This window comes from Mustela erminea, chromosome 3 (genome assembly GCF_009829155.1).
Source record: "Mustela erminea isolate mMusErm1 chromosome 3, mMusErm1.Pri, whole genome shotgun sequence".
Classification (NCBI taxonomy): domain Eukaryota; kingdom Metazoa; phylum Chordata; class Mammalia; order Carnivora; family Mustelidae; genus Mustela; species Mustela erminea.
Window position 1 is genome coordinate 34,391,787 of NC_045616.1, and position 21,515 is coordinate 34,413,301.

Sequence of the window (21,515 nt, forward strand, 5' to 3'; positions counted from 1 at the left end):
TACCATTTCTTTTCTATTTATTAGTTGGAATATTTCCATTAAAAGGTGTTTTCCTTCATCTATTATTTAATTAACCAATAATAATTACCTGGTAATATAGTTCACATAGAAAAGGAAAGATAAATGTTTGACTGTTTTACATGAATATATTTTTTTTAAGATTTTATTTATTTATTTGAAAGAGAGAGAGAGAGAGAGCAAGCATGAGTGAATAGGAGAGGGGCAGAGGCAGAGCAGACTCCCCGCTGAGCAGAGAGCCCAGATGTGGGGCTGAATCCCAGGACCCTGAAATCAGGACCTGAGCCACAATCAGACACTTAACCAACTGAGCCACCCAGGCACCCCTACATGAATGTATTTTTTCAATTCAGAATCCTTGAAACAAGAATTATAAACAAATAAGACCAATCTTAAATATATTCATTGGGAAATGAATAGTGAATATTGAAATGGAAAAATTATGAGGGTGATGATGAAGGAGATAAAAATAATCAGAGCTAATCCTAGGTAACAAACTTTTTAAAAGACCTTTACATATATTAACTCATGTTATCCACACAACAATATATGAGGTAGGTACTACTATTTTCTTTTTCGTATAGATGAGGACACTGAAGCACACTTAAGTGATCAGAGCAAGATACAGGCATGAATAATGGACCCTACAAGCATTTAAAGGTGGTCTACAAACCTACAGATATCCTCAAGTTCAATGATGTATGCCTATGAAATCTTACAGGATAATCTCCTTTTAGCACCATGATATTTAGTTACGTGACAGTGAGAGATGATCCCATAAAAAACTTAGAAAGTGGATAATCAAGTTCTGAATCTACTTTAAACCTAGCTCTAGTTATCCATAACTCTTTTAAATTCTTTTCCTTGGTCATCTTCAATTTCCCACTCTCTGTGGATGAGAGGTTTTAACTTAAATAGATATTTTACCTTTCTTCCCCTTAGCTTGTCCAAATTCCTAATATAAAATTCAATATGCCTAAGATCTTTTACTGACTTAGGAAAAGCCATATTTTCTTTTTCTGACTTAAGAAAATTCATATCTACTTTTCTGTCTTGAAGTCATTCCATCTCTGGCTTCAATTAAAACTAATATTTTATGGTATCTTAATGCACTGATATAAACTATTAACTATATTATTGTTTTGCAAAAGTAACATGAGAAGTTGTCTCTAAAACCTTTCATTGAAATAACATTTTCTTTTTCTTTTTTTTTTTTTTAATATTATTTATTTATTTATTTGACAGAGAGAGATCACAGGTAGGCAGAGAGGAACGCAAAGAGAGGGGAAGAAGCAGGCTCCCTGCTGAGGAGAGAGTCTGACACGGGGCTGGATCCCAGGGTCCTGGGATCATGACCTAAGCTGAAGGCAGAGGCTTAACCCACTGAGCCACCCAGGCGCCCCTGAAATAACATTTTCTAAATGTCTGACACTGACATAGAAAGTTCTGGAGCTACTTATCAAGTAATAATCTCCATATCAGAACAAAGTATTTTAATTGGGTCTTTACAATTAAATGTAAACAGATACTTGTACTACTGTTTACTTATGTTTACTTGTAAACATTATCCTTCAGATGTTCTTTTATTTGAATTACAATAAGACCATAATACTGGAAAAATTTACTTTTAAATAAAGATACATAAATTAAATGCTGACTGGTACATTATACATAATTTTCATTCTTTTAAAGTCTTCACATAAGAGTGAACAAGTTAAAAGTATAATAAAAACTGTATCAGCCAATGAATTCTTAGCAAAGCAATTCAACCAGCAAAGTACTCAAGCACACTGAATCATTGGACTGGTAAAGACTTTTGAAAAATAAGTTTAAATAAAACTATTTTTAAGAAACCACATTCAAATCGGTTGGAAATAATTCTGATTCTATACATTCCCTTAACCTTAACAGAAAGCAATGTTATTTAGATAATATTAGGTCTACAAAAATTAATAAGAGCTCATTGCTTTAAAATTCATATTAAAAAGATATGAGAAAATGAAGCAAAATACAAGCCATGCAGATTTAATACTAATCATTTTGACTTCATTTCTTTGGGTATTATGAAATGGTGATTCCTAATCAGAATTCCTAAGATAGTAGAGAAAATGCTTTCTTAGCCAGTTTTGTTTTCATGTAAATAATGCTTACATAAACCAGGACAGTTAAAAAAAAAAAAATATATATATATATATATATATATACACATATATATATATATATACAAAGATTAATACTCATCTGTTTAGTCTACATGAGGTCTATTATAATTTCATAATTAATTCTGCTTTTAACACACATTTCCCAGTTCATTAGAATCATTTGATATGTTAATGCCAGAATATTTCACCATAAATACAACATCTGGTTTTCTTAAAAAGACATTTGAGGCAGATTTAAACGAGAAATCTGTGTTGAATGGCTATTTGTGATTAACAAACTGGATTATTAATTTAAATACAGTTATTACATTTACCAAGTAATTAATAATACTTTTTCACTTAAGACTTAAACAATAATTTCACTCTCTTCATACTAAGGATAAAATATCAATGCAGAATGTAAATCTTAAATATGAATCATTAAATATGAGTCATGAAAAGAAACAAAGGATATTGTACTATATATAAAATTACTTTAAACACAGAAGACATTTAATATACTTTTGGATATTATGTTATGAAGTTGATATAATAGTCTATGAAAATTTATAAACTATTAGTAATATGCCTACACATATATTTTGCATATACAATCTTCAATAATAAATTTCCTAAATATTTTTATCATTCCTCGATTTACTGACAAATGTTTCTTTTGTCATGCAATATTAAAAAGAAATTTACAAAATTTTGTATGTCAATTATATCTCCAAAAAACTTTTAAAGACAGGAGTGTGTAGCCACACACAAAAAACGAAATTTGAAATACTCTAAAATTTTATTTAAAACATGCCTTTGAAAAAAGATACTATATTACATAAAAGGAAGTTCTGTTTAATGTCTTTGTTATAAAAACAACACAAAGACAAAAATAACAAATAACAGCAATATTACATTGGTTGGTACTTTTTTTTTCTATAAAGAGCTAGATAGGAAATATTTTGGCCATATGGTCTCTGTCACCACTACTCAACTCTGCCCATAATGACACTGTAGCATGAAAGCAGCCACAGAAAATACATCAACAAATGAACATGGCTATGTTCCAATAAAATTTTATTTATGGTTGTTGAAATCTCAATTGCACATAATTTTTATATGTCACAAAATATAGTCTTTTGGGTTTTTTTTCAATTACTTAAAAATGTAAAATCAATTCTTAGTTTGTAGGTCAAAAAATAGGCAGTTGGCCAGATCTGGCCCATGGGTGATGGTTTTTCAACTGCTGTTATATTACATCACTTAAATTATAGAAACTATACAACAGAACCTATATAAGCAATTGTTAGGATGGTATATAATGGAGTCAGACAGAGAGAGTTCAAATCCTAGCCCTACCACTTCCAATCTATATCACTTGGGACAAGGTGCTTAGCTCTCTGTACACTGATTTCCTTCTCTATAAATTGTGAATAATAACAGTACTGTCTGCTTGGAATAGTAATAGTTCTACCCAGTAAATCAGCTAAGAGTATTTAATATGTCATAGAAAGGACTTAACAAAGTTCCTGGCACCAATTACTAGTAAATCTTCTCTAAATACGCCGCTGCTGCCACCATAATCAAAATACAGGAAAAGTTCTATTTCTTAAAAGTATGTATTATAAATACAATCAGAAAAATCCATTTTAAAAAACAGTCATAACATTTTAGAACTGGAAGATACTAGAAAAATAATCTTGTTTTATCAGAAGCTCTGAGAGTTTTGTGATCCAACTCTGAGTTAGCGTCAAAGCCAAGACTAGAATCAAGTGTTTCCATCTACACTATGAGCCCAGAAGGTCCTCTATTTACTGTACCTTTGCAGCAATTAAGCAGACATTTATTGACCAAAATTTCAACAACTTTTCTTTTTGGGGGATTTGGGAGAGTGCTTGAGAGGTATGAGATGAGGGGCTGGCAAAAGCTATTCCAGGAAGGCAAGACAGCATGGTGGTTAAGAGCAAAAATATGGTATCAAAGCTGAATTTAAATTTCAGCTGCTTGACCACAATACCTTGGACAAATTCACTTAATATTTCTGGGGCTCACAGAGTAGCTAATTAAAAAAATATCTGAATGAACAGCCAATAGAACTAGCTTCTCTTAAAGGTAAAGGTCTCACCCACAATCAAAGCTTCAACTTCTGAAAACTTTCTTGATGATTAAAGAGAAGACACACACAAACTGTAATAGGTTGGATGGGGCCCCCCCAAAAGGTATGTAAATGTGACCTTACTTGGAAAAAAAGCGACTTTGCAGACATACTTAAATTAAGGTCTCAAAGTGAGATCACCCAGGTGGGTCCTAAATCCATGACGAACATCTTGCAAGACTAAGAAGAGGAAAAAACACAGAAGAGAAAGCAATGTAAAATAAGAAACAGAGACCAAAGTGCTGTGTCTACACATCAACACCAAGGATGACCAGTGGCCACAAGGAGCTGGGAGGGAGGCATGGAATGGTTCTTACTCAGAGTCTCCAAAAGAAATCAATTCTGCAGACACCCTGATTTTGGACCTCTGGCTTCCAGAACTGTGAGAGAATAAATTTACATTGTTTTTACGCCACCAAGTCTGTGGGAATTTGCTAGGAAACTAATACATAGCTGACAAAGAAACAACAGGTATTTACTTTGTAATCATCAGCTACCCTAAACAAACCAAAAATAAAGATGACCCTTAATCAGGAAAAGAGGTCAAAAATTGCATTATTCTCATAAATTCTCATATAAGATTAAGATGTGCATATATGCACTTTTTTCTCTTTCATTTCCCACTGCAGATCTTAGAAACACCTCTGATTAGAACAACACCATGCCACTAAATCTGTCAGAAGGATCACTGCAGTCCCAAAGACAGTTCTTCTCAGCAGGAGCCCCAGTAATTCCAGAAACTATACAGCAATATTAGCAGCTCAGCATTACTGAGGTCCCAAGATTTCCTCTCTCTGGGTTTTCATTCACCTGAAGTGCAGTAGTGAAACACTGGCTAACTTTTTCATTTGCTTTGCTAGCATCTACTTTCACACTAATTAGCACATGTGGTTTGAAGTTTCTTTTGATATTCTGGGGCCCAATTTTGTTTCTGATAATAAGGTGCCAGCAAATAAAGAAGAAATTTCAAAGTCAACTCACTCCCAGGACAAAAAATAAGTTGATCAATAAAAGTTTATGCAGACAGAGCATATATTAAAAAGATCAACAATGAAAATAAGTATAAAAATTACTGGACCAAAGTTTTATCCTGCCACATTTTTCCCATGAAGTAGTTATATAACAAAACTATTTTATATAGAATCAGTGGCACAAAGAACCTCGTGAGTTAAGAGATTTTCTACTTCAACCTTTTACTTCGTAAGAAATGAGAAAATGGAGGTCAGAGGAGGTGAAATGACTTGACCCATGACACACATATGATGACAAAGTTACCTCTTCCCTTACTCTCCTTTCCACTATAACACATTGCCTACATTTCATCCAGCAAGTCTTCCAAATGCAGGGCATTGCTCGCTCATTCAAAAATTTAAGGCATTGGGGGGGGGGGTAGTAATTACACTCAAGCTGAATTTTTATGCTGAAACAGTTATTACATTCAAATTTATAACATTAAAACCGTTGTTCATTTACACCTAAAAAATGATGTGGTATTTTCAATACCACATCTCAAGACATATAATAAAAACAGAAATGGACCAGTAGTACTTAATTAATAATAATTATAAAACAGAGGAATTCTGGTAATATGAAGACAAATGCATGCACAAACACAGAGCCATTATGATGGAATGGTGAAAGGTTAGTTATGAATGAAAATATTACTGACAGATAAAATGATCTATTTTTTATGAAAGATAAAACACTAAAATAGTGGAGACAGGAAATACAGACATAGGAAAGTCTGGATCCATATTTCAGAAATGCCTTATTCAGTGGCTTATAAATTTATTAAATCTCAAAGTAGTTCAGTGAAAAGCCAAATTATTTTTGTGTTAAATACTGTCTAATACATGATGAAAAGTAATTCCACTACTGCTAAGTTTTAAGTATTATGTCAGAGAAGACAGATACCACTCTAATTCTCTGCTGAAACAGAAATATTGACCTTCTTGGGAAATGGCTCTAACACTGAAGGTAGCTAACATTTACTGAGCACTAACTATGCACTGTACATACATGCATTGTTCTGTAGATTTAATTGTCTATAACACTATACAGCATGTCCTGTTATCCTCATTTTATAGATTAGAAAGACAAGTTTGGAGAGGTTAAGTAACTTTCCCAATGACAAAAATAACAAGTGTAAATCTATAATGTAATCTAAATCAAATGATTTCTTCCCTTCCCTACACTGACTGGGCAGCAACAAGATAATTTATAGAACCAAAGAATTAATTACTGGAATTTTTAAAAACCAGCTTCACTGCTCTAAGAATTATACACAGATTTTTTTTTTTTTTAAATATCCACAAATTCTCTTGAGGCTTTAAAGGTATAAAAAAATCAAGTGGCTAATTATAGTATCTTAAAACTTGAGTAAAAATTCAGAATTTTTAAAAGAATGATTTACTTTGGAACTAAATTGGCATTAATGAGATGTCTCATTTGGCCATAGCTTTAAAAAAGGGTTACCCTCACAAAATAAATTATGTATTTCTATCTTCTTATAGAGTTCAAAATGAATATAATTTGACTTTATCTTGCTGAGTCAAGGCTATAAGACGCAGTTTTGGAATTTCTTCCATCTATATTTTGTACTTTCTTCCCCCTAGATTCCTCCCTTGTGCTAACATATGGCTCAGTCATTTAAGCAGCTGCCTTTGGCTCAGGTCATGATCCTAGGGTCACAGGATCATGCCCTGCATCGGGCTCCCTGCTCAATAGGAAGCCTGCTTCTTTCTCTGCCCCTCCCTCCTGCTCTGTTCTCTCTTGCTATCTCTCTCTTTCTCTCTCAAATAAATAAAATCCTAACTAAAATATGAGTTATTATTTCTGCTACCAACAGTGCCTGACTCCACTCCTCCACCAGTCCAACATCTACACTTGGTATTGGCCCTTTGCTGTTTCTAATCTATGGTATTTCAGAAAACATGAAAGTAAGTTTATTAGAACTGTTTCTAAATAGGAGCAAAAAGTTCTAAGATTCTTTTTTTTTTTTTTTTAAGATTTTACTTATTTATTTAACAGAGTGGGGGCGGTCACAAGTAGGCAGAGAGGCAGGTAGAAAGAAAGGGGGAAGCAGGCTTCCCACTGAGCAGAAAGCCCAACTCGGGGCTCCATCCCAGGACCCTGAGATCATGACCTGAGCTGAAGGCAATGTCTTAACCCAATGACCCACCCAGGTGCCCCAAGTTCTAAGATTCTTGATGAGTAAAGCATATGATCTTTATGATGTGAACGTAGTTACATTCATTTGTGAAATCTCATTAAGATTACTCTGACATGATTATGTGACATGACCAGGTAACCCCTTAAAACAGACTGGTCTCTTCTTGAAGGCAGAAATTCACAGAATGAGAGAGACTCAAGGTGACGAAGTTGGCTGGAGGAGGCCACATAGCCAGGTATTTTGGTGGCCTCTGAAAGCTATATGTGGTCGCCCGCTGACAGCCAGCAAGAAAATCAGGACCTCAATCCTACAATTGAAATGAATGAATTCTACCACAACCACATGAGCTTGAAGAAAAACCCCAAGCTCCAGATGAGAACACAACCCAACTAACACCTTGACTTTAGTCTCACAAGACCCTGAGCAAAAAACTCAGATGCCATGACTGAATTTCTGACCCACAGAACTGTGAACCAATGAATGGGTCTTCTTTTAAGCCATAAAGTTAGTGGTAATTGATTATACAGCCTAGAAAAACTAATAGAAGGTCTCCCAGCATTTGCCTCTTCCTGGCTGCTCCTTTCCTGAAATTCTTTATGAGGCATCTGTTCTCTTGGATGGCCTCTTTCACTTCTTCTGTTACTCCCCAGTCTCCACTATAAGCCTTACTTGTCCTACCCACCTGGAGTTCCCCAAGCTTCTGGCCTTAGCCTTTTCCTCACACTACAACATCTTCCTACATGGTCTGTTTTATTTACATATTTATTTTGAGCAAATATTTGATGAACAACTATACTGTTCCAGACTATAATCTAGACTCTAGGGAGCTATCAGTGAGAAACAACAACAACAACAACAACAACAACAACAAAAAAAAAATCTGTTTCTGTGGAATGTTCAGAAATGACTCCTTTCTCTATGACAACCAAGACAGACTTGTCTCCTGTGTTCCAGACTCAAATAGCCAGGTGTTTTACAGATTTCTCCACTGAAATCCCCCAAAGTCTCTTACTGTCACTTATTATTTTCATTGAACTTTATATTTTACCCTGCACTTTCAACTGCATCCACACACACTGCTTTCCTCCCTTCCTCTCTTCAGGAGATGGCTTGGATTCTCCTCAAGACCAACTTCTCTATCTATCCCACAATGCACTTCTACTTCCTTTCAATTTCATTCTATTAACCTACTCCCTTTATCCTCTCTTTCATCTAAATTTTTAATGTCTTCCTCTCTGCTGATAATTCCTCTCTACTCATTCCTGTAAGCAAACTCATCTATACTTTTACAAATGAAATTCTATAAGTGGAAGTCATCTGTAATTCTATATCTACTGATTCTGTCAACGCTCCCATCCTTTTAAAACTAAAAAAACTAAAACTAAAAAATAACACTTTTCTTGACCCTGTGCATCCTTCAAAACTACCATGTCATTACTCCCCTTTCCTGCTTATCCAAAATTCTCCTGAGCAGTGTATACTGTCTTCTGTTAATAATTACAATTATGGGGTGCCTGGGTATCTCAGTTAGTTAAGTGTCCACCTTCAGCTCTGGTCATGATCCAGCCCCGAGTCAGGCTCCCTGTTAAGCAGGAAGCCTGCTTCTCCCTCTCCCTTCACCTCTCTCTGCTGATCATGCTCTCTCTCTCTCTCTTTCTCTCTCGGTCTCAAATGAATAAATAAAATCTTTTTAAAAAAATAAAAAAAGTAATTACAATTATTTGGTGTGTTACTGTTGTATAAAGCAAACTACAACTTTCCTGTTTTATCATTTAATCCTTTAAAAACAATAAAAAAATGGGATGCCGATGTGGCCCAGACTGTTAAGCAACTGCCTTCTGCTCAGGTAATGATCCCAGGGTCCTGGGATCAAGCCCCACATCAGGCTCCCTGCTCTGCAGGGATCTGTTTCTCCCTCTCCCTCTGTGCTCTCTCCCCCTCAAGTAAATAAATAAGTTTAAAAAAAAATAAAATAAAAAATCATTATTATCTCCATTTTACAAATGGAAAAGCTGAGACTCAGCAAGATGAAATGACTTGTCTAAAGTCCCACATTCTGGACTTAATTGCAAGTATATGTTATTCTTAAATATTCTGAAACTGCTTCTTCAAGTGAAACCTCACTTCTTCCCCCTGCTCACACCCACTTCCACTGCAATTTGATCGCCACCCTCACCACTTCACAGATACTATTCCCACTGAAGTCACTAACAATCTCCTAAAAATTGCCAAAATCAAAGAAAGGTTTCCAGTCCTTATATTTCATATTTCTTCTCTTTCTTTGTCTCCTCTCTGCTTTAATTATACTGATCACTCTTAAGTCTTAATCTCCAGCTTCAGAAGGGCATACCAAAGTGCCTGCCAGTCATGTCTGGAAGAAAGTTCAGGACACATCAAACTTAGCATCCCAAACTGAAATCATTAGATCCCATCTGCTCTCCCACTTCAGTTACTTAGTGAGCAGAACCAGTAGGACCTCCGCCACCCAGGTGTCTGGTAGCCCTTTGCCACTCACACCTTTGCCTTTCCCTCTCATTCACTCTGTAGAGCCATGTTACTCACTTTTTCCTACTCTCTTAACCCCTCAAAATCATACTTGATATTTTGCCTTAGATTTAAAAATCTATAATAATTTATAAAATACAAACATGAACATCTAACCAAAACCTAAAGCTAAGTTTATAAGAACCATCAACTAATAGTGGAGTTCAAGGGCTTTATGTTTATAATAAGTATTCTATATATACTTCAAAATGAATGATAGCATGCATTTGTGATTAAGAAGAGAATTATAATTTTAAAATAATAGTTTGCCTACCATATTTCATGACCACCCTTTAAAAAAAAAAAGAAAAGTAAAACATAGAGTGGCTCAGTCAATTAGAGGCCTCCCTTCAGCTCAGGTCACGATCCCAGGGTCCTGGGATCAAGTCCCACATAGGCTTCCTGCTCAGTGGGGAGCCTGCCTCTTTCTCTCCCTGTTTGTCTCTTATGTATAAATAAAATCTTTTTTTAAAAATAAAATAAAATAATAAATTAAAAAAAAAACAGTTTACTACTAGATTTAGAGTATTCTTAACTTCGAGATGAGGCCATATTCTGGAACAATTTTTAAATCAATCAAATCCTACTCTATTATTGTTCCTCTCATTACAGCCCATCATTAGCAAGTTAAAGAGTTTTCATTTCTCGTTGGCTATCTACTCTCGGTGACCACTCCTTTAGCAAATAAACAAATACCCTATAATCTTTATAAGCTCAATTCCCCATGATGCTCAAGTGTCTTATTTCTGTTAACTTAAATACAAAGAAAAAGCTAACCTTTCATTAGGTGAAATTGTGCAGTAAATAAACCATGCCATCAAGGATTTCTGGAATTCTGGTAAACAGTATCTTGAATGATGTCTAGATTCCAGCTGGAAACATTTGGTGATGATAGGAATCGACTTGCAAGTGGCTTTATTTAATAAAGTATTTGCCCTTGCTTCTGTCAGCACTTAGAGTGGATTAGCAATAATACATTCTGGAACAGAGCAATCATTTTTGTGTGCTTCTTCAATGTAAGACTTTCTTTTTTCTTGGCAAAGAGAAGCTTTAAGGCAGCCAAAACTTTCTTGCTACCACAAGCAAAACAGTCAGTATTTACTAATTACTGCAAAATATATACTTTATAACATTAGGATACAGAAATACTTCACTTGCTGTGACGGAGCGAGAAGGCTAAAAAAACATTTCATGCACACCCTCTTTCCCCAGTCCCTACAGAAGCACTAGAGTCTATATTCTGTGATGAATTTTCATCATACGTTCAGTGTTCTCATATGTCTATAGACATGTTGCTTCATCAGAATAAAGTTTGTGCAAATACTATTCTTAAGTCCATAGAAAAGCATAATAAAAAGTAAACTATAAAGGTCTCAGTAATTATTTAGCTAAATGATTAAACAGAGTCTGAAGTATTCACCTGCCATCTATCGTTTTGTTTTGTTTTAAAATTTTGACCATACTTTCTACCACTTCCCCTCCCTTTCATTCTCCTTAAGAAAAGAGCAAAAAGAAGGGTGCCTGGGTGGCTCAGTTGGATAAGCGTCTGCCTTTAGCTCAGATCACAATCCAAGGGTCCTGGGATGGAGCCCCACTTCAGGCTCCCTGTTCAGCAGGGAGCCTGTTTCTCTTTCCCTCTGTCTCCCACTCTCCCTGCTTGTGCTTGGTGCTCTTTCTCTCCCTGTCAAATAAATAAATAATTTTAAAAAAATGTTTTAAAAAAAAAAAGGAAAGAGTAAAAGGGCACCTGGGTGGCTGAGCTGGTTTAACATCTGCCTTCAGCAGTACTGGGATCCAGCCCAGTGTCAGGCTCCCTGCTCAGTGGGAAGCCTCTTCTCCCTCTGTCTGCTTCTCCCTCAGCCTGTCCCTCCCCCTGCTTGTGCTGTGTTAAATAAATAAATAAAATCTTAAAAAAAAAAAAAAGAAAGAAAGAAAGAAAGAAAGAAACGAGCAAAAACAATTTTCGTATATATGTACTTTGAAGGGGGATGCCTTATAAAAATTATATTAATCATTATCCATTCATCTGTTGATAGACATCTAGGTTCTTTCCATAGTTTGGCTATTGTGGACATTGCTGCTATAAACATTCGGGTGCACGTGCCCCTTCGGATCACTACATTTGTATCTGTAGGGTAAATACCCAGTAGTGCAATTGCTGGGTACAGATGAATGGATAAAGAAGATGTGGTATATACACACAATGGAATACTATGCAGCCATGAGAAGAAATGAAATCTTGCCATTTGCGACAACATGGATGGAACTAGAGCGTATCATGCTTAGCGAAATAAGTCAAGCGGAGAAAGACAACTATCATATGATCTCCCTGATATGAGGAAGTGGTGATGCAACAGGGGGCCTTAAGGGGGTAGGAGAAGAATCAATGAAACAAGATGGGATTGGGAGGGAGACAAACCATAAGTGACTCTTAATCTCACAAAACAAACTGAGGGTTGCTGGGGGGTGGGGGGGTTGGGAGAAGGGGGGTGGGGTTATGGACATTGGGGAGGGTATGTGCTTTGGTGAGTGCTGTGAAGTGTGTAAACCTGGCGATTCACAGACCTGTACCCCTGGGGATAAAAATATATTATATGTTTATAAAAAATAAAGAATTTTAAAAATTATATTATTCATAACTAGAATAAATTTTTATATGACATTAATTAGAAATTGAGCATATAAAGTAATAACCTAAAACCATACAATTAGCAAAGACAACCTGAAATAATGTACAATTACCTTGCTTTCTCTTAACATATAAAATAGCTCTTAAAATCCTTACAAGTTTTTTTATTCTTATGAAGAAATTAAGTTCTATGCTAAGTATCTAGAATGCATCAACTTAATTATTTTCACAAATACTGTTAATCACATTACCAAACACTGATAAAATGTATATCACTTTAAAACACCTGACATACTGTCAACTGGCAGAGTAAAAAATGCCTCGTAAGAATTTAACTAAAAACTAGCTAAAACCATATGCCTCATAAGAATTTAACCAAAAACTAGGAGCTGGGGGGAAGGAAAATCCTATGACTTCAAAATATAGATATATACTAAAGACAATGTGGTGGCCAGAATTTTAAATATTATAAACTATCATTATGTCTCGTGATGAGTAAAATTCCTCTACCTTAATAAACAGACTACAACAAGCTCCTGTGGTCAAGTACATTCTAAAACATACAAACAAGCAACAACAATAAAAACAGCCGTACTGTGCTGACTGATGTTTTCCTATTTTCATCAAAATTTTGCTTATTCTCTCAGTCGGGATTAAACTCAGCTATGTGCAACAGAAATACATCTAAAATTAACCTATCCGTGTAAGGTTTTATTTTTCTTATGGAACAAGAAGTGTGTAAAGTAAGCAGTCCAGAGATGGTGCCAGCTACTCAAGAGGGACAAAGCCCAAAGAGCTCGCTTCCATCCTTACAAAAGGCCTCTTGACCTAAACTATCAGCTACTATCCGTCTGTCAATACTATATTAGATTGATGAACACAGAAACTAAGGTTTGGGATGGATGTGCCACATGAATGATCGAGTCATCCCAAATGCCTCAGGGAATAAAAAAGAGACAGTAAGCCAGGGAACTTATTCTTTGATAAATGAAAGGGAATGAACAGAAGTATGAAAGAGTTCATCTGTGAGGAGTAAACTGAACTTCACAAGCCTTGAAAACACAAAGGTTTTCACATTAAGGCAAAAATACAATAAAGGAACATCAAGGACCACTTCTCAATGATGAGTGACACGGAATATGGGAGAATGAGGAATCCTCTCTTGAGAAGGGAGTTTGCTTACTAGAATAAGATTCCAGAGGGAACAGTAAAAAACTTGGAGACCTGTATGAGGATGCTTTAGGGAAGTGAAGAAACAGTAAAGAATGGATCTATCATAGACAATACAGAATTCGTATTACATTAATAAGACTACTTAAAGGAGAAAACAGATGGCTAACAACAGCATCACAGTTGGGGTGAGGGGAGGTGAAAGCTTACCAAGGGAAGATAAACTAGCCCTGGACAAGGTCACATTTCCAGGGGAATCCGGGATTCTGGTAAATGGAAGGCTCCTGCCTAAAATAAGCCCTTGAAAGTCAGTATGCATCCTGTGGTCATAACGATTCACTGGAAACATTATGAAAGATTATCAGAGAAAGTAAAAATCAAAGATGTCAGAACATCCCTCTGAAAGAAGGTTAGTGACTTCTTAAGAACCAAAAACCCTCCTTTTAACAATTCAGGTATGAAATCATCACATAAGCTAATACATGTGGATCTGAATATGGTAGTAACATCTGACTAAGCAGACTGACAATGATAAATTTTTAAATGTTTAAAAGTATATTTAGAGATTTATCATAAGTAATCACATTATATTTAGGTCAATAGCTAATAGCCAAAGATAAATCATCAGAGGCATGGGTGGATGCAAAAGAAAGGAAAAATGAATAAAAACTGAGAATTAAGAGCACTTGGATGGCTCAGTGGGTTCAAGCCTCTGCCTTCGACTCAGGTCATATCCCAGGGTCCTGGGATTAAGCCCCACATCGGGCTCTCTGCTCAACAGGGAGCCTGCTTCCTCCTCTCTCTCTCTGCCTGCCTCTCTGCCTACTTGTGATCTCTCTCTGTCAAGTAAATAAATAAAATCTTCAAAAAAAAAACCACTGAGAATTAAAAATGATTTCAAAAACAATAAAGAGCATAAAATTGTTTCTGAACAAATAATGAGACATACAAAAAATAAAAATATAAATACACAAAAGTACCAAATAAGGGTCATAAAAATATATATCCGGAAACAAAGGGTAAAAAAGAAGCAAAACATTCCTTCAAAGCTACAGAAAATTAGAGTTGTACAAGTCACTAGCAAGTGTGTGAGTCACTAATTATCTTGGGCTTCAGAGACATTATTACATACAAAATGATAGATTGGGCAGGATGACACCAATGGATTCTACATCCTCTAATATTTTTATGACTCTATAAATCAAGATAACACAAAACTTACAAGTGTAAGAAATGATTCTTCTATTTATGAATAGTATTAACTAAATGACAGCAGGACACTAATATTCAGAGCACCTTAACTAAAATGTGGAATTTGGTGACTTTAAAACAGGAATTAATATATCTATTACAACTCTCAACAAATATAAAAAAAACTACATGAAAGTATATAATCACTGAATACTCTCCTGACATTTTCCATTTGTATTTAAAGGGCCAGAATTTGTTTTTCCTAACATAGTGAATATGGAAGAATGAGAGCCTAAAATATAGGGGCATTAATTAAGGGACTTGGAGGCCGCAGGCAATTAAGTTTAAACTGCAAAATAATGTATAAATATAATTCTTTACTCACACAACAGATTTAAGACAGGATTCTACTGCTATTATTCATAGAAATTATATGTTATACATTAAAATATTAAGAAATCGGTGTGTTCTGGGCTAGTAAATTAAACCATAAGAATTGATTATAAAATTCATATTGAACTATATAGTTAGATCACTATAGCATCATAGTGAAAGGCTTTATCTTGTACTGCCACCAATTATTTAATACTTAACAAGAAAAATATTACTTTCCTTTCCTCACAGAAACTGAAAATAGGTAAAATTGGGTTCACCAACTGATAAAAAACTGAAATTTGGAAAACAAAAATCTTAATACCATCACAGGTTTTAAAGTGAGCAATGCTTCTCCTCAGATATTAATCAAAAGTGCGTTTTTTCCCCTTTTTATGCCATGTTTTGGCATAGTAGAAAGCACATGTTTTTCACAAATCTGAGCAGTGAATTTTAAAAAAATGAAATTAAATAGAAATGGAAAACAAACCACTTTCATTTTTAATGGGTTCATTTGGCATCTGAGTGATAGTATTCCCTCAAAAGAGTTTTGTTTACTCTCATATTCAGAAGTCAGTCAAGAAAAATTATTCTTCCCATTTGAAGACGCAGCATAGAGCAGATGCTCTGCTGAACTCTCAGGCGATTTCTGACTTGTGGCTCAAGTAGGCCTGAGCCAGACTTCCCCCTTACCTGATCTTTTCTGGCTTCTGAGGTAGAAGAGGCGGCAATATCAAAGCTGTGCCTTAAAGCACAAGTTTTACAGGACTTGGAGTCAGACTCGGGCTCCAGCCTACACTCACAAAACAGACATCTATTTTGCTTTTCCATCTCAAATCTTAACCAAGAGCTGGTGACTGTGGGCCCACAAAAATCAATTTGTCCACAGACCTTCCTGTCTGAGCCAAATGCAGGCTAGAAGAGGCATAGATCTGGATCGCCTATCTGATACTATCTCCCCCTGTTGGCATGGAAGTATACCAGTCACTTCTGGATAAAAGGAATCAGTACATCCAACAAGTATTGTTGTTTAGCCAGCAATACAGAGAAAATCCTCATGCATTATGGGAAGATCTATTATTTAGGAAATAAAGCTATTTTCTAATTGATTTTTTTGAAATAAAATAATTTGTTTTCTTCCTATAGAACCTGTAAAAGTCTTTCTGCTTCAGAAACTTGGATCTTGAGATCTCTGAGAATAAACCAAATTTTTAAGCATTTCTTGAAACAACACCGTGCAAATAGCTGTGCTATACAGCTTTTCTTAATCCAGTGCTATTTAATTAATTTTACTAAGGTCTAACTGTCCAGTGCTTTATAAGTCCTATGATTCAAAAAGAAAGGAGTTAAATTATGCATGAATGATCTTTAAGGTCTCAATAAAAATAAAATTAAAAATTTCCTTGCAGCAAGAATTTTTGAGCTTAACATAATGAGGTGATAGGGCTGGAGAAAAAGTAGAATGTCTGGGATACTTAAAATCGTTTATTTTTAATCTGAATATAAGGCTCCTATTTTGATACTTTATTCTATAATAATTTGTTAATTGCTATGTAAATCCTTGTTTTATCCATTCATTTTTTTAAAAAGATACTGTACAATCACTAGCTGCCAGACACCATGCCAAGATACTGGGCAGAATATTCTTTAAAATGGACCGAACTTTAAGGAACTTTATGAAAATAAATAAGAATAATAATTATAAGCTATTTTATGAAAATAGATAAGAAAAATAGGAAAAGCAAGAGAAACCTACTACACAAAAGTCGATTCAGTAAAACTTTTCTGGGTTTACAATTCTGTCCTAACACCTCCTCCTCTATACCCTTAGTCTCCCTTTCCAATTCAGTGCAATTTAAAAATAAATAAATGAAATTTACCTCTTTGTAAAATTTCCTCTAAAATTTTCCCATTTTAAACATAGGCACATTTTGATTTTGTTGTCCATAACAATTCTTCTTTACATCATGCCCATCAGGGAAAAGTCCTATTTTATATTCTGGGAATAATTTTCATAAAATATTATATTTAATAAATAGTAAGACAGAACGGGATAGGGAGTTTCTTTTGAGCCAGGCACTGTTCTAAACATTTTAAGTGGATTATCCTATTTAATCTCCTATAATAACCCTGTGAGATAGGTTCTATTATAAGTCCTAGTTTACATATAAAAAAACTGAAGCACAGAAAGCTTAAATAACTTGTCCAAGGTTATGTGCTCAATAAGTGGCTAACCTACAATTCAAGTCCAAGCAACTCTGCTCCAGAATTCATGCAATTAACCATTATACTGTGTTACCTGGGCTGGGTCCCTGCTACACCTCACCACAAGTATTCTGTTGCCAAAAAAGAGTCTCAAAGGATGCATTAGCAACTTACTCATTTTGTTTTTCTGCAATAGGTTGATATACTCAAGAAACAATACATATGGTTTCTCAATATTCTTGCCTTGGTCTCATTTTTCCCCCTAGATCATTTTAAACATAACAATTCATATTTTTATACATATAAATTTATTTTTATTTTCCCATCTTTATCTCTTATTTTCCGTTTGCTCTTATTCATTTTTTCTTTCAATATTCATTTAACATTTACTGAGTACCCAGCATGTAAATTCATAGCTCATGCAAATCACAAAATTTAAATCTGGAAATAATCTTGTAGATAAAACAGATCAAAATTAATGTTTACAATCAAGGAATAGAGAATCTAGAGTAGCTAGCTTGCTTTCTTTTTGGTCTAGCCCACAGAAAAGCTAATTCAGGTATGTCCCCTGTGATCATCTAATACCACTGGTTTTGCTTTTCAGAACAATAAAATTTTGATGTCACCTAGATATCTCACTAGGCAGTCTTCCAGATCAGTTACAAAGATAATAAACACAATTGATGTTGTATTAGTTTCCTAGGGCTGCTATAACAAAGTACCACAAACTGGGCAGCTTAAGATAACAGAAATTTATTTTCTCACAGATCAGGAGCTCAGTGTCTGAAATCAAAGTGTCAGGAGGGCCAAAACTTCTAGGGGAAGACCATTCCTTGTATTTTATAGCTTCTGGTAGCCCAGGCAATCCTTTGCTTATGGTGGCATAACTCCAATCTCTGCCTCTGCCTTCACCTGGCTGTATTCCCTGTATGTCAATCTCTCTTCTCTTCTTATTGGGACACCAGTCGTATTGGATTACAGCCTACTCCAGTGACCTCTTCTTAACTTCATTATATCTAGAGACCTATTACCGAATAAGGTCATACTTATAGGAACTGGGTATTAAGATTTTAACATCCCAAAACCTAAGTTTATACCCTATTATCTTCATAGAAAAGAACTCTAAGAATAATCAGTCAGACATTATTTCTTCCCTAAAAATGTTCTCTTTCCCCTGGGAGATTATTTTAATATCCAATGACTCTATTTGTTATTATGGATTCCAAGAGCTGGCCCAGTACTCAAAAAATATTTATGGACCCACTTCTATGTGCCAAGTACTGCACAAAGCTAAGGAAATAGCAGTAAACAAAATGAAAATAACTATCTTCTTGGAGCTACAGTTTGGGAACCTGGCAGGGATTATAGGAAAAGAAGACAGATACTAAAAACATATATACATAAACAAATACGATGATTAAATAAATTAGTGCATATAAATACACATATTAAAGTATCTAATGCATAGAAATGCTTTGAAGAACCCTACTACATAGTAAATGTTAGACAACAAAATAACTGGAGGAAGAGGAAAAGGAGGAGCAATAAAGACACTAGCAGTAAGTGCTAGGTAAGAAGTGAAATGGGTCAACAGGATACATAATGACAGCAAGGGCACACAGATAATAAGAGAGCCCATTACACCTACAGCAGTTAGAGATACTCAAAGGAATAATATTTGAGCTAAAGTGATGGAAGAAAGATAGTCATTCATCAGAAAAACTGGTAAAAGAATATTGAAAAGAGAGAAAACAGAAAGGCCTCAATATGAGAATAATCTTGGGTAGCCAAGGGCAATCATGTCAGAAAGGCTAGAGTATGGGGGATGAGGAAGGAGGCTTCACTGGGAGGAGACAGGCAGGGAGAAGATCATGTAGTTTAGGCTATAGTAAGAAATTTGAATTCTATGTTAATTACATAGAGATGCCACCGGAGGGCTCCTAGCAGGAGACAGATAAGATCACATTGAGATCACTCTAGTTACGGTACAGAAAATAAAAGGCAGGAAGGCAAGGAAGCAAGCAGATAGCATGACTTAAGTAGTCCAGGCCACAGTTACGGCTTCTTACTAGGATGATCACAGTGGAGATGCTGACAGGAGGTGGGATGTGGGTTATGCTTTGGAGGTGGCATCAAGAGAACTTGCCGATGGAGTGAATGGGAGATTTGGAGAAAAAGTGAATACAAAGGTGTTTCCCAAGATTCTGGCTTGAGTAGTTGATTATGGGTGATACCATTTACTAAGAAGTGGAAAACTGAGAGAGTGGCAGATGTGAGGGTTTTGACAAGTTAAATTTGAGATTATCAGTCCAATTACTGAATGGAATGATGAAATTCTAAGCCAGTTTGTATAAATGAAGTTCACTTTAAGCATCTTGGTCATGCACATGAACTGTCATCATGATAAAACAAAGAATTCATTATGACACCAATAACTAAGCATTATTTTTACATATTTAAGAAGTATGTTGCAGGGTGATGACTTTTGATAGGCATATTAAAATAGAAAAACTTCACAAATAAATTTCAAAACGGTATGTGTTTAGCTTTATTTTTAAAATATAAAGTGAAAAATTTCAGAAATGTGGTTTCTCTGACACTGAGCTCCACCTGCTGGTAACTTCTTATCTTTAGGTCTGGGAATTTCTTATCTTGACGTATTATATTATGAAAAAAGAAGTGAACTATGTTAAAGTGAAATATAGCCTCCAACCTAACTATGTTGAAAAGCCATACTTAGGACATCCATGGTACCTTTTTCTTTCTTTATAGCTACCATTTATTGAGTTTAGTTATATGCCAGGCACTGGGATAATTTTTATAAACATCACCTCACTAATTTCCAAAATAATTCTGTGAGGTTTCTATGATTTGCCACATTTTACCAATATGGAAATTGAGCTCAGAGAGGTACTGTGACTTTGCCTACAGTGTCAGAAAATTTTGAGTTTGAATCTGCCACTCTGATTCTGATCAAATTCCTTAACTTCTTCAAGCTTCAATAGTCTCATATGAAAGGTAGGAATAATACCTTCCCTGCGGGATTATTTGACAGTAATAATATGTTATGTCTAGCATGCATTTCTTTTAGTAATCTTCCTTAAGTGACATATTAGAAGGAAATGTTAGTGACCCAAACTAAGTATCTTTCAAAGAATGACCTTTGGGGAGATTTTAAATGTTGAATTGCAATAGATTTTTAAAATATTTTAAATTTTAAATTTTGCTTAGAGAAATACTCCCTCCAGGGGCCCCTGGGTGGCTCAGTTGGTTAAGCAGCCAGCTCCTGATTTCAGGTCAGGTCATGATCTCAGGATCCTGGGGTCAAGCCCCATGTTGGGCACCACGCTCAAGGGAAGTCTGCCTAAGGATTCTCTCTCTCCCTCTCCATCTTCCCCTCCCTCAACTTATCCCCATATGTGTGGTCTTTCTCAAATAAATGAATCAATGTTTAAAAAAAAAAAAAACAAAAAAACCCTACTCCCTCCACAATGGAACACATTTCACACAATAGTTGGATTTATGGTACTCCTTAACCATTTATTTTTACAATCTATACAAAGAGTGACCACACCTAAACCCAACAACAACAATCTACAAACTGAAATTAAGAATAAGGTAGAAAACAGTGAGAAATTAATAAGTATAGTATATCAAAAAAACTTTTGCAAGCAAAAAGTCTGAAGTTTAAGACTGAGAATCATCAATACTAGTTTTTAATCACAACAAGGAACACATGGAACACATTTCACACAATAGTTGGATTTATGGTACTCCTTAACCATTTATTTTTACAATCTATACAAAGAGTGACCACACCTAAACCCAACGACAACAACAATCTACAAACTGAAATTAAGAATGAGGTAGAAAACAGTGAGAAATTAATTAAGTATAGTATATCAAAGAAACTTTTGC

The 21,515-nt window shown here is 35.1% G+C and overlaps 1 protein-coding gene across 5 annotated transcripts in view; it reads right to left on the bottom strand.

Annotated features, from left to right (window-relative positions):
* Positions 1 to 21,515, bottom strand: part of FER (FER tyrosine kinase) — a 468,361-nt gene that overhangs the window by 295,279 nt on the left and 151,567 nt on the right. The window lies entirely within an intron of this gene.